The sequence below is a fragment of the Mustelus asterias genome, chromosome 11 (assembly GCF_964213995.1).
Source record: "Mustelus asterias chromosome 11, sMusAst1.hap1.1, whole genome shotgun sequence".
NCBI lineage: Eukaryota > Metazoa > Chordata > Chondrichthyes > Carcharhiniformes > Triakidae > Mustelus > Mustelus asterias.
In genome coordinates this window covers 48,799,181-48,813,562 of record NC_135811.1, presented here as the reverse complement: position 1 = coordinate 48,813,562, position 14,382 = coordinate 48,799,181, and the positions used below count along the sequence as shown (strand labels likewise).

The 14,382-nt window shown below is 41.5% G+C and overlaps 1 protein-coding gene across 3 annotated transcripts in view; it reads right to left on the bottom strand.

The window, feature by feature from the left end:
- LOC144500515 (pantothenate kinase 1) overlaps positions 1 to 14,382 on the bottom strand; it is a 73,039-nt gene that overhangs the window by 40,559 nt on the left and 18,098 nt on the right. Inside the window, exon 1 of one of the 3 annotated variants that reach the window (XM_078223561.1) lies at positions 13,396 to 13,488. The exons of the other annotated variants lie outside the window; for them this stretch is intronic. The gene's annotated coding sequence lies outside the window, so the exon portion shown is untranslated. Of the gene's footprint in view, positions 1 to 13,395; positions 13,489 to 14,382 lie in introns of those variants that run through there. 3 annotated transcript variants of the gene reach the window in all.

Sequence of the window (14,382 nt, the reverse complement as noted above, 5' to 3'; positions counted from 1 at the left end):
AAGTACATCTCCTCACTATTCTGCTATTCCCCAAAATTGTTTTAATTCCCAAAAAGTGGTAATTAACAGCACACTAAGCCAACCCCTTTCCGTTGATTCCACGGATACAGTACTCTGACAGTGAAGTGAATTTCCAGATTTTCTTTGCAACATCATTTCTGTCAAAGCAAATCATTTGCCTTACCAATTATTCTTAGAATAACTCCAGTGCTAAGAACACTAACAGGGCACTTGGGAGCCTGAACAGCAACGGCCAGAGAAAATGCTCAGCTGAAGGGCAAAGTTACTGACTGTGGGCAACAGAAAGTTCACTTTGGGAAACATCAGAAAACATTTCAAAGAGGACTCTACAACCTACATTCCCCGTGGAGAGCGATGCTTGACAGGAACACGAGTCTGTCGTAACTCTATCTCCAGCCTATATCCCTTCAAAGTGTGAGCGCAAAATCATCCTTGTAAGTTGTTACCTCCCTGCATTGTAGATTCAATATATCAAGACAACTACAGTCTAATAACAGAATATATAGAATGTAGAAGAACTAGTCCAGGATAGCACACAGCCTACAGCCGACAGTTTAACATAGCACAGTAGAGGGCAAAGGAGTGTTGAAAAAATATTTTTCAAGCAGTCAGAGCCACTCCGAACCAATTACAAAACAAGCATTTTAAATAAGTCAATAACAGCAAGCAAAAGATGCACTGGACTAGAAGTCAAATCCCTTGCAAGGAAAATATTGAGAAATGACGGAGACATTGAACAAAATCAGATCCCTCTTCCACTGGAAGTCACTGACAGGCTCTGAGCAGCTACTTCATTATCGTGCCACAATCATACTTTAAAATGCTGAAACAAACATGTAATTCATCTTGCATATTTCCTGTATTCTATATGTCATGATTTAAACAATGTCCTTTTTTTCCATTCATTCTTCTATTCTCTAATCTCTTATAGATAAGATTACTTGGCGTTTTCCATTCTGCACTTCATTGTGAAATTTTCCTAGATTGAAGTTTATACATGAGGAAAGACTGCATTTTGCTGTATCACATCTCTCAGAAGCTTCCCAAAGTGCTTCCCTGTAATGAATTATTCTGCCGTGTGGCAACTTTAATGGCGGAAAATACGACCATTTCACAGATAAGACCCCATAAACAACAACGAAACAAAGAACTGATTAATCTACTTTTAGTGGTGTTGGTTGCCTGAGAAGTATTGGTGGGGAGTGGGCAGGGAGGGAAGCAACTCTGGAACAAATGGCATGTCCATCATGAGCTGAAGGTGTTCCTGCGCATCAAAGAATTACTGGTTAGATTCTGATTGACTCAAATGATTTTTTTTTCTTAGCAACATATAAAGAAGAATCTGCTAAAGCATTGCGTTGTGATAAGCGTAACCATCATTAGACACATTGCCTTCTATACTATTCTCTATTCTCTCTCCAGAGATGCTGTCTGACCTGCTGAGTTTCTCCAGCATTTTCTGTTTTTGTTTCTATGTTATTTTCATTTCATTATAAAATATAGAATCATAGAACCCCTACAGTGCAGAAGGAGGGCATTCGGCCCATCAAGTCTGCACCGAAAACAATCCCACCCAGGCCCTATTCCCGTAACCCCCATGCATTTACCCTAGCTAGTCCCCCCGACACTAAGGGGCAATTTAGCACGGCCAATGCACCTAACCCACACATCTTTGGACTGTGGGAGGAAATCAGAGCACCCAGGAGGAAACCTATGCAGACCTGGGGAGAATGTGCAAACTCCGCACAGAGAGAGTGACCCAAGCTGGAAATCAAACCCAGGTCCCTGGCACTGTGAGGCAGCAGTGCTAACCACTGTGCCACCATACCGCCCCGCTGAAGAATTCATCATGAGATTGGGTATTTGTAGGACATTGAGGGGTGGTGGGGGGCACAAACCCCTGAAGGTGGCTGAAAATGTACAGTCAGCCACTGACAGGAATGGCTGGAGGGAGAATGGAACTGTTTGCTGACAAGGTACTTCCAAAAGCATCAAAAGACTAATAATCATCTCCAGTAAAGACAAAGGGACGCAAAAGTTATCTTATCTCAAAGATTCTGGGTGTGATTGTCTAGATGGATTGTATATTCCTAGTGGAAACCGGAATGCACTAAAGGAGGGATTAAAAGCCAGCTGAAAGAGCTATCCCAGCACCTGCCTGTCTGCACTGTGAGGATAAGCAGCTGAAAGTTTTTCACACTGAAAGTGAGTGATACAGTGACAGATGCAGTGCCCCTGCAAAAATAGCTATCTTTGGCAGGAATATCTCCGGTCTTCTCCGAGTGTGGCAGTCAACCCAGCCAGCAAAAGAATTGCAGATGGAAAGAGGACTGAAGTTTCTCTGCCAAACCACAGAACACTAAAATCGAAAAATCAACCATTCACCTGTGGAAGTCAACTCTACTGGACCCTTGAAACTGACTCTCTGCCTACAGAAGTCTCCTGGAATCAAATCGCAATGGCTACACATTATCTACCTTCGCAAGTAAAAGACTGTTCTGTGTAAATCTTTTATTTATATTTACTTACTATTGGACTCAATTCATGCGTCTAACCTGTATGAATGTTTATGCATGTGTTTTACCATTTTTCTGCTTATCTTTTTAATAGTTAATAAATCCACTATCTTTAAAAACTCAAGACAGGCTAGTTGAAATGACTCCCTCTCAAACATAATTATTGTGTCTAGAAAAGATGCCCACAGGAAGAGGAACCTTGTTAGATTAAACCCTGTTACGACCAACAGAGTGTGGGTTGAATAGAGACCTGGAGCCAGTCATTCATCCTCACCTGGGTTTCTAACAAGTTGGGGGGGTTTCTCAGTCAGTTGATGAAAAATCGAGGGATCTCGCTCAGATCAACAACCTCTGGGGAACCTCACCTCAGGGTGGTTAGAACAATGGGAACCACTGTGTTTGATTTATCAAAAAGGCCTCCTGGAAGGTTTCATGCCAACAATATCATCAGCTCTCACCTGCAATCAGATTTGACCCAAGAGCTAATTTGATTTGATTATCATGGAGAACTCATAAGTATTTAACTTCAGCAAGCAAATAACACAATGTGTAACAAAGGTGGTCAAGTTGCTACAAGTACCCAAACAAGCTAGTAAAATTGCTTTTCTGAAATTAAGATTCAGATGATGAATTATATAGATTGCACTGAAGCAATAATGTGCCAAAATTAAGAACTGCTAACCTCAAGATCAATTTTACTATGAAGAATTCTATTATCCATTGGGAGTTTTGGCTCAAATCACTGTTTCAACTTAAACGTTCCACGAAACAGAAGATTCAAGATGCGCTGGCAATTACTCATGATTCTCATGTATGTGTTATGATCCCAGTTGATGTTATAAATGGATGGGAAGACTCCTGACTCAAAAGACTGTAACTTTTACTTTCTATATAAAATGTGGAGGAACAGAATCAAAGGACCGCTAATTAGTTTTAACAATAAGAATCAAACATGAAAAGATTGACTATTATACAATACTCCTTTACTTCACCCCTTACCTTAACAATTACACAAGGATTTTAAGATTAACATGGACTACAAAGTGCATCTTAAACTACAATGGTTTCATTAATACACAAAGTCCCTTTTAAGCACACAAGATGACTGTGGTCAAAATACGCACCGCACTCTAAGCCCAAGTTAATGTCTGTGGACTTCTTCTCAAAATCCCCCCCAGATTGTCACATACGAGTTTCCAAGCTTTCCAATGCTTCAAAATCTGGTTCACAACAATGCTTTCCATTAGCAATTTGCATTCCGAAATCCAGTCCAGGCTTTACAATTAGCTCTTAATCAAAGCTTCTGTTCCACTTTTAACAGCAATTTAGTGCAGTTTCTTTGTCTTGACTGCTGTACAAACCGTTCACAATTGCTTTAACTCTCAATTCCCAGACTCTAGTAAAATGGCATGGAACTTCGGATTTCTCTCTGAAGTTTGTTGTCCCACTATAATTCTGGTTACTGCAATTGTCTCTTCAACTCAGAACCCTTTGTTTACTCTTCCTTGATTTCTTCTGAACAATACCTTGGTCTCTGTTCTCTTAACTCCAGTCATCTTGAGAAATTCTCTTTCCCGATTCCCTGGTTATCTGGACTGTAACTTGTTCCTTAGGAAACCTACATCTTTGCAACTCGCTTGTCCTGTCCAGCTTCTCCTGCCAGAGTTGAGAGATGTTCACGCCCCGGTGTCCTATCTCCACCTGCAATATACACAGCTAAAACTAAATCTTAAAAGCATTTTTACTCTTAAAAAGGGCCACCAACTGAGCCATAGCTAACATGATTATGATTAAACCACAAGTGATCCAAAATAGGTGTATGCTACTCGATCTTTTCTTTTGATGATAAAAACATTCCAGGACAAAAGCTGTGGTTCAGAAAGGGCAAAGATAAGAACCAAAGACAGCTTTGATTGCCAAAAATCATAAAATACCCAAAGTCAAGCTCAATAAGAATAGTACATTTTTTCCCCCAAGAAACATGGAATAAATAGTAATAGGGCCCATTAGCTCAAGTGGTTGGCGTGTGGTGCTGACAGCACAGATTCAGTCCCTGTGCCAGCTGGATAGTTGGGTTTTGCCTCTTCTCATATCCTGATATCACGATAGGGCAATCAGAGAAAAACTGATAGATACATGGAAAGCCATTAGCAACCTTGAAGTCTTAAAGCACATCAAGGTAGATAAATCCCCGGGACCTGATGAAGTGTATCCCAGGACATTGTGGGAGGCTAGGGAGGAAATTGCAGGTCCCCTAGCCGAGATATCTGAATCATCGATAGTCACGGGTGAGGTGCCTGAAGATTGGAGAGTGGCAAATGTTGTGCCTTTGTTTAAAAAGGGCTGCAGGGAAAAGCCTGGAAACTACAGGCCAGTGAGCCTCACGTCTGTGGTGGGTAAATTGTTGGAAGGTATTTTGAGAGACAGGATCTACAGTCATTTAGAGATGCAAAGACTGATTAGGGACAGTCAGCATGGCTTTGAGTGTGGAAAATCATGTCTCACAAATTTAATTGAGTTTTTTGAAGGAGTAACCAAGAAGGTAGATGAGGGCAGTGCAGTTGACGTTGTCTACATGGCCTTTAGCAAGGCCTTTGACAAGATACCACATGGTAGGTTGTTGCATAAAGTTAAATCTCACAGGATCCAGAGTGAGGTATCTAAATGGATACAAAATTGGCTTCTTGACAGAAGCCAGAGAGTGGTTGTAGAGAGTTGTTTTTCAAACTGGAGGCCTGTAACCAGCGGTGTGCCTCAGGGATCAGTGCTGGGCCCACTGTTATTTGTCATTTATATTAATGATTTGGATGAGAATATAGGGGGCATGGTTTGTAAGTTTGCACATGACATCAAGATTGGTGGCATAGTGGACAGTGAAGAAAGTTATCTCCAATTACAACGGGAACTTGATCAATTGGGCCAGTGGGCTGACGAATGGCAGATGGAGTTTAATTTAGACAAATGTGAGGTGATGCATTTTGGTACATTGAACCAGGGCAGGACTTACTCAGTTAATAGTAGGGCATTGAGGAGAGTTACAGAACAAAGAGATCTAGGGGTACATGTTCATAACTCCTTGAAAGTGGAGTCTCAGGTGGACAGAGTGGTGAAGAAGGCATTCGGCATGCTTGGTTTCATCGGTCAGAACACTGAATACAGGAGTTGGGACGTCTTGTTGAAGTTGTACAAGACATTGGTAAGGCCATACTTGGAATACTGTGTACAATTCTAGTCACCCTATTATAGAAAGGATATTATTAAACTAGAAAGAGTGCAGAAAAGATTTACTAGGATGCTACCAGGACTTGATGGATTGAGTTATAAGGAGAGGCTGGATAGACTGGGACTTTTTTCTCTGGAGCGTAGGAGGCTGAGGGGTGACCTTATAGAGGTCTATAAAATAATGAGGGGCATAGACAAGATAGATAATCAATATCTTTTCCCAAAGGTAGGGGAGTCTAAAACTAGAGGGCATAGGTTTAAGGTGAGAGGGGAGAGATACAAAAGTGTCCAGAGGGGCAATTTTTTCACACAGAGGGTGGTGAGTGTCTGGAACAAGCTGCCAGAGGTAGTAGTAGAGGCGTGTACAATTTTATCTTTTAAAAAACATTTAGATAGTTACATGGGTACAATGGGTATAGAGGGATATGGGCCAAATGCGGGCAATTGGGATTAGCTTAGGGGTTTAAAAAAAAAGGGCGGCATGGACAAGTTGAGCCGAAGGGCCTGTTTCCATGCTGTAAACCTCTATGACTCTAACCTTCAGACAACCAAGGACGCTACATAAAGAGAGAGGTAAAGAGGGATACAAATTTCACTTCAGTTAGGAACCTGGGTCTACTTCAAGGTGAGGTAACGTGACAGTTTTGGACAGGCATTTTTCACAATTTCAGAGAAACATTTGGCACTCAGGTTTCCAGGTGCAGGACTAGGATGCATATTCTGAAATAATAAATGTCTCTAAGTGTCAGATGCATTGTTCTCTCAAATTTTACTGAGCAGTTATTAAAAAGGGTAAGAATTATCTCAACATAATAAAGAAGAAATTCATGACACCAGCTGCGTTCCTGTGGTCGATCAGATAGCATGCAATAAGATAGCCTCCTCATTGCGAGCTGACCATGAACTTTAGAGTACGAGGTAGAAAAACAATCTGCTGAGTTTTTGAAAAGTTTAATCCTTTCTTCCAACCAAACAGGACTGTCTAAACCTGTGTCAATAGGTTATCAGAAAGATCAATTTCAAAAGTACTAGACTATAAATGTTCATTTGGTGAAACTCACCAACAAATATTTGTCTTTCTTTTCAGATTAGAGTTGCAAATCTTACTTTGAATACCGGCCTCTGGTGACTGAAAACCCACTGAGAATTCAACTACAAAGTTTCAAAGATGGATATCAGTTAATTCTAAAGCATCGCTCGAACTGAAAGAGAAAGCCTTGAGGCAGCGAGAACAACTGATGCAGAGGGCGTTTTTGGCAGCATGACTAAGTTTTTTTAAGTTAATTTATTAGTGTCACAAGTAGACTTACATTGGCACCGCAATGACGTTACTGTGAAAATCCCTTAGTCGCCACACTCCGGCACCTGTTCGGGTACACTGAGGGAGAATTTAACATGGCCAATACACCTAACCAGCACGTCTTTCGAACTGTGGGAGGAAAACCAGAGCACCCGGAGAAAACCCACGCAGACACAAGGAGAATGCGCAGACTCCGCACAGACATTGACCCAAGCCGGGAATTGAACCCAAGTCACTGGTGAGGCAGCAATGCTATCCACTGTGCCACCCTGCCACTTTAAGTATACAAGTTGGTACATCCTTCCAAGTGCATCGGTTGGGAAAGAAGAATGCCAACAAGGAAGGGGACTGCATAAAATTCCTGAAGGAAGTACTTGTTCAGTTATTTTTATAACCAGGTGTATGTTTATTCTGCACTTTGTTTCAAGGCAGGTCAACAATAAGGCTGCTTACATCCTAGAATTTCCTCCTTCCATGGAATGAAAGCACCTTCCACACACCAAGATCATATTCCCTCCCTTTGACTCCGAGCTAGATCTAACTATTGTTCTACTTTTATAGCCAATTTCCTTAATTTGAACAGCCTGAGATAATAAATATAAATGGATGGGGGTCAAGGAGGTGGTGGGGTGTAGAGCGACATGACTGTAATCCAGGTGACATCAACCCCAAAAACACCATAAAAAGGATATCAATTTTAATTTCCCCTCTTAATGACATTGAGTTTAACTCCAGTCACAGTTTGAAACTTTTTCAGTGAAAGAGCACATCAAAGCACACAATTTTACTTTCAGAATGGTATGTCAACTTGATAGCTTAACAACATAATATTTACAGCACCTGAACAGGCCATTCAGCCCAACAAGCCTATGCTGTTGTTTATGTGTTACACAATTCTCCTGCCTCTATTCTGATAAGATACAGGAACGGCACAGAGATATTAATATTTGGAATGTAAATGGATGGAATACCATCGCCACTAAACGGCAGAACCATAATATTCAGATGAACATGTGAATTGATTGCATACTAGCATCCGGGCAACACAGTGGTTAGCACTGCTGCCTCACAGTGCCAGGGACCTAGGTTCAATTCCAGCATTGGGACACTGTCTGCGTGGAGTTTGCACGTTCTCCCCATGTCTGCATGCTGGTTAGGTGCATTGACCCGAACAGGCACCGGACTGTGGCGACTAGGGGAATTTCACAGTAACTTCATTGCACTGTTAATGTAAGCCTTACTTGTGACTAATAAATAAATAAACTTTACTTTTTCGTCCGGGTGCTCCAGTTTCCTCCCACAGTCCAAAGATATGCAGGTTCGGTTGATTGCCCTGGCTAAATTGACTCGAGTGTCAGGGGGATTAAAGGGTAAATATGTGGGGTTACAGGAATAGGGACTGGGTGGAATTGTGGTCAGTGCAGACTCGATGGGCCGAATGGCCTCCTTCTGCACTGTAGGGATTATATGATTCCTGCTTAATTTTGTGATCATAAAACTTGGGGGACTACAAGCAACGACACAAAAGGAAATGATAATTCACTTGGGATTGGTGCAACAACTAGCAAGTTATGGCAGCCTCGAGCTTGAATAGCTTTGGGTGGCACAGTTGTTAGCACTGCTGCCTCACAGCGCTAGGGACCTGGGTTCAATTCCAGCCTCGGGTCACAGTGTGGAGTTTGCACGTTCTCCCCATGTCTGCATGGGTTTCCTCTGGGTGCTCTGGTTTCCTCCCACAGTCTGAAAGACGTGCTGGCGCATTGGCCATGCTAAATTCTCCCTCAGTGTACCGAAACAGCGACTAGGGGATTTTCATAGGAACTTCATAACAGTGTTAATGTAAGCCTACTTGTGACTAATAAATAAAATAAATAATGTGGCTGTCAGCAAGGATCATCTCTGGAGGAACCTTCTATTAATTCCCAAGATGACAAGAGGGTCAGCATCTGTATAACTGTACTCCAGAAAAGTAATATCTCACAATTCAAGAAGCAGGAGCCATTTGAATCATGTCCCAACAAAATGATCAAAACTCCCTCCCTGTTTTTTGATGCTGCTTTCTGTTTAACGAAAGTCTGAACTAGTTTCAGAGTAACTTTCTACCTGGCCGGCATCAATACATCCTGTAGGTGTGCACTACATCCTAGTACAGTCGCATCTGTGTCGGTGTATCAACTGTGGTAGGGCACGGATGTTCAAACTACAACCTGCAGGCTACATGGGAGTGGTTCGCAAAGTTCTCCGTTAATTGCGCTAATGTCTGTTTGAATTTGCAATCCTAGGTGTTTGCAAAGGTGGAAAGATCCTAAACCAAACAGTAAGATGTTGGTATCAGTAACCTGAAACAGTATAATTAATAGGAGCATGAATTTAGACTTCATACTTGGCTCCTGAGCTCCAAGATATGCACCTCAGCAACCCAAAACATCAAAAGACTTGAGTATCCTCGTTAATTGTATATTTTGTGCGTAACTGAATGCAAGTAGTAGGTATTAACGGGGATTTAGTTGTGCTCTTATATATAGGAGCAGTTTAATTGGAGTCAAGGTTCGGTTTGTTTCATTACAGTGGGTCACTTGTGCCCCTTTCAAATGGGGCATTTAGTTGTATTTGGTTCTTCAAAAGTGGTATAAATAGGAACAGGCTGAAACTGAGCTTGGGTTAAGAGTTGTATGTTTCGTAATGTACATCTCTGGAAATAAAGGCTTGCAAAGATTGGTTCCACTTCTATCCTTCATCACTGGACTTTCTAGAAAAGCATACCGCTCCAGAACATTGCCCCTTGGGATCCAATGGATCTCATGTGGTTGTCACAAAACAGTTGCAGTTGATCCTTACCAAAATGGAGTTATGTTGGACAATCAAAGGCTGAACAATTTCAACTGAAATAAATTTACAAAACAATATGAAGAACACCAAAAATAGTTGATGCTATGAAAGCAAGAACCTGTGCATAACTGGAATTAATGACGACAGTGAGGACAACTGCAATGCAACTTCTGAAATGTTTCAGAAGAATCTAATGGTAGGGCGGTGGACTCCAAGTAGTATTCAAACTTTAGTTTATAATGTCCTCTCAATTCAAAGAACAAAGAAAATTACAGCACAGGAACAGGCCCTTCGGCCCTCCAAGCCTGCACCGAACATGCTACCCGACTGAACTAAAGCCCCGTATTCTTCCGGGGACCATATCCCTCTATTCCCAACCTATTCATGTATTTGTCAAGACACCCCATTCCATACCAACATTGGCTATAGAGTTCTCAACTATCAAGGCCTGGAACTGAGATTACACTTCCCAAAACGTCTCCCACTTGCTCAATCCATCCATACCTTCAAATGTTTTCTCAAAACCTGTCTCAACGTGCATTCTCATGTTCAATCAATTAGTTCCTCTCCTAACATCTATCCAGCATTCATTTCCACTCTGCCACTGTGTGTTAAAAAGCCCAATTTAAGTGCAGGATATTCTCAGTTGGGTCTGAATATTACATACAATAGAAATTAGACATAATAATCACAGCTCGCAGTAGCCAATTTTATAAATGTTCAAAATAACAAAACTACAACCCAGCTGAAACTATGCTATTGCATCATTCGTAGAGATTACTTTGGTGCCAGTTCTCCATCACTAAAGGATAAATGCCTGATTTGTATCACTGTGAATTTGCAGGAGCTAGCATTTGAATGAATCATGAGAGACTCAATGACTACACTGTTGGCACATGAATGGGTAACAAGTTACCCGAGGATGATTCAATGACTATACTGTTGAGCTGTGCTGCCCAGCTGAGCACACTGGGAACGAAAGCTACTTAATGTTGAATCCAAAACGTCTTTCTAAAACATTTCAAGTTTTGTGGTTCATCCATTACTGAAACTCTGCTCACTGATGCACTGCTAAAACATGTTACACTTTTATTCCTTCCACCCATTCATTCGAGTCCAAAATCAGTGCTCTGCACTCACTAGCAGTTAAATCGCTAAACAGTACAGCATGTTGCACTAAAGCAGCCACTTGTAGGACTCCATGACAGTCAGACTTGATTCCACTGCAGTTATAAACAATTTAACTGGCTACACACACATATATATGTATATGTATATAAAATATATATATACATTTCTCATACTGTTTTCAGTGCTACATTATAATTAACAGGTAGTTAGCCACATAGATGACAAACACAATGACTAGAGTGTTTCCACCCTTGGTAAATATTGTTATTGAATTGAAAACAAACAACTCCTCAGCTGAGGTGTGAACTTCAAATTAATTTTCTTAACTCCATTCTTAAAGTTACAAAGCCAATGCTCAGAATGGTCCGGGCAAACCCAAATCCATTCCTTACTTGCTCCAAAAACCAAATTCAAAAGCCAACTGAATCCAGTTCAAGGCCCCAGCTACGTCAAGCTTGAGATACTCAGAGGAAGTTAAGTGCTTAAATTACCACACCACCTGTGAAAGAATGTTACCAAAATCCCAGTTCCCCAGAAATTCTGCTAAGGAATCTATAATCACAGTAGAACAAAACCTACAACCTTTCCTGAACATAATGGGTGAATTTTCCCATTCGCCTACCATGGGAATCGTAGCGGGCGAGGGACAGGCCAGGGAAAGGTTCGTTGACCTAGAGCGGGATTTTCCGGTTTCGGGGTGGGCATAGTCGGCAATTTCCTGGAGACTTGAACTATTACAATTCTGCATCTGCAGCACTGGATTCAGGTAATTGTAACTTAAGTGAGGTAAACTGTTATTCACGTCATGACATTTCCTGGGATTTTTGTGCCACTCCGAGAAGTTGACCACAAGTCTGCACCATCGGCCCCCTGCCCTCCCTTCACATCCCCACCCTCGCCCTGCCAATTTATCTGGATTTATGCCAGTTTATTCACTGCAGCAAATTGAGTGAAAAATAATAGTGCAGGTGAACACATCTAAAATTGAGTTCAAATCACAATCAAAAACAAAATGCCTGCTCTTTCTTGATATATTTAATTCTTAGCCAAAACCTCCCAAAACAGTTCTTTATTCTGTGTGTACAATGTGGAGCGCTGCTGAAAGTTGAGTGAGGGAGGGAGAAATTCCTTGAGGCTTGCTGATAGGTCCGCAATATTCAGAGGATGCACAGCATGCACCAGAAACCCGGAATCCAAGGTCCATCTCAAACTGAGGCTTGAATCTGCTCTAAAGAATTCCAGCTAGGTGAGAGTTGACCACAGGAGTAACACAATTCATATTATCTTAAGGAGCACTGAAATGACAAAAGAGCTGCATTTCGAATAAAATCACATTAAATATTGTGGCTTGTGTTCCATATGAACAATTTACAACAACCCAAGCATTATGCTGCATCACGAGAATGACACAAACGAGCCACTGGGCGCAATTTAGCCACACCAATGGTAGCTTACTATTAGGCACACATTTATATAATGCAGTCTAGATGTGCACCAGTTCCCTTAGTTATTGTAATACTTCTGCACGCAATCAGAATAGGCTATATTTGTTGCGATTTAGTCCTGTACAGAAATCGGAAACAACATACGCTGCAGGGCAGTGAAAATACTCAAGAGGAACATACAGAGGGATCTGGGTGTGCAGGTTCCCTTAAAGTGGCAACTCAGGTGACCAAGGTAAGAAGGCATATGGCATGCTTGCCTTCATCAGCCGGGGCACTGAGTACAAGAATTAGGAAATCATGTTGCAACTATATAAAACCTTGGTTAGGCCGCATTTGGAGTATTGCGTGCAGTTCAGGCCACCACACTACCAGGACGTGGAAGCTTTGGAGAAAGTACAAAGAAGGTTCACAGGATGTTGCCTGGTCTCAAGGGTGTTGACTACGAGGAGAGGCTGAACAAACTAGGATTGTTTTCACTGGAAAGACGGAGGCTAAGGGGATATCTGATAGAGGTCTACAAAATTATGAGAGGCGTAAACAAGATGGATAGTCAGAGGCTTTTTCCAAGGGTGGAAGTGTCAATTACAAGGGGGCACAGGTTCAAGGCGAGAGGGGGAAAGTTTAAGGGAAATGTGCGGGGGAAGTTTTTCATGCAGAGAGTGGTGGGTGCCTGGAACACGCTGCCAGAGGTGATGATGGAAGCAGGCACATTAGCAACATTTAAGAGGCATCTGGATAGGTACACGAATAGGGAGGGAAGAGTGGGATACGGACCAAGTAAGGGCAGAATGTTTCTCTTTAGTTTAGTTAGGTCATTATGATCAGCACAGACTTGGAGGGCCAAAGGGCTTGTTCCTGTGCTGTACTTTTCTTTGCTCTCTCTTTGACCGATATTCCATTAATTAATTGTTTATCACAAGGATGACAATACTGTCAGAAGATTTTCAGCCGCTCCTCAACACCTGCGTGGACATTTGTCGATTTCCGGCCTACATCGTGTGATTTGAAAACTGAGTTGACATGAGATGACCTGATGGGAATATTATTGTGAGCAGGTAAACAGCCAATAATTTGGAAAGAGGTCAATTTATTTTGCAACACATTTAAACCAAACAAAGCAGTATGTATTTTGCACTGACTGCTGCACAGTGCACAAGTGAAGCTTAAACTGGTGATCTTGTACAAACAGCAGTTTATGCAAGGTCACTTCAAAAAGTAAATGTTCAAGATATGATGCAGAGAATGCAGGTCATTATTTCAAAAGATGCTGGACTTTGAATTATATTAAATGGCAACCAAGAATCTGCAAACATCAGGAATTAAGCTTTTAAATGAGGTTTAAAAGTCTCAAAAAGTATTGCCAGATGATCATAAACAATGCACATTGACCAGGAGTGTGACACATGTGCACTTGCACATTGATCGGATTCTTTAAGGTACAGACAAAGTTTAAGATACAAAAGCAGCAAGTTATATTAGTTACCAGCTGTTTATGAGCAAAGTTACTTTCCAAATCCATGGTGGTCAATCTACTTTAGATTAAAACCAAACATCACATCAAGGAAAAGATGTAGGGATAGAGATGGATCACATTTCAAATGGTCAAACAACAACCTGAATTTATTTAACACCTTTAACAGAGTAAAATATCTCAAATGAGAACAATATCAAACAAAAATTGACACCTAGCCACATAGTGAGATGAGGCCTCGCATCTTAAAGGAGAGGAGTTGGAGAAGTTTAATGAAGAAATTCCAACACCTAGGCAGGTGAAGGCACAGTCATCAATGGTGGCATGATGAGCATTGGTGATATGCAAGAGGCCAGAATTGGAGGAGTGCAAATGTCTAGGGAGTATTTTCATGACGGTTTCTTAGAGCAGCAAGTTCTACAGTCAGCCAAACAAGGAGGAGAGCTG